Consider the following 352-nt stretch of genomic DNA (forward strand, 5'->3'; position numbering starts at 1 on the left):
GGCCCTTAGGCCCCCAAGTACTTGGCACCTTTGGGTGGGAGAAGGGGGAATAATAGGGAATGGGGTGTTGCTGAGCATGGAGGGGGTGCCAAGGGCAAAGGGGGAAGATTCTTATCTGATTCTGGGATTTGAGAAAAGTCCTCAGCTGCTGCTGCCACAGTGAGATCTGCCTAATGGTGAAGCAGGAGGTGGAGAAGGGGCAGAGGGGTGCAGCCAGACCTGCAGTGCCAGTTACTGTTTGTGCACCTCCCTTTACAAAATGCTGTGTCCTCCTGTGCCAGGGAACATAAAGTTTTCAAGGGCGTAACACAGTCTGGGAACAAGGGAAAGCGTGAAAGTTAGCCGTCTGCTC

The 352-nt window shown here is 53.7% G+C and overlaps 1 protein-coding gene across 1 annotated transcript in view; it reads left to right on the forward strand.

Moving 5' to 3' along the window:
- The window catches only part of ERMN (ermin), an 18,824-nt gene that overhangs the window by 17,009 nt on the left and 1,463 nt on the right, over positions 1 to 352 (forward strand). The gene's annotated exons all lie outside the window — the stretch shown is intronic.

The sequence above is a fragment of the Alligator sinensis genome, unplaced genomic scaffold, assembly GCF_000455745.1.
Source record: "Alligator sinensis unplaced genomic scaffold, ASM45574v1 scaffold389_1, whole genome shotgun sequence".
NCBI classification, from domain to species: Eukaryota; Metazoa; Chordata; order Crocodylia; family Alligatoridae; genus Alligator; species Alligator sinensis.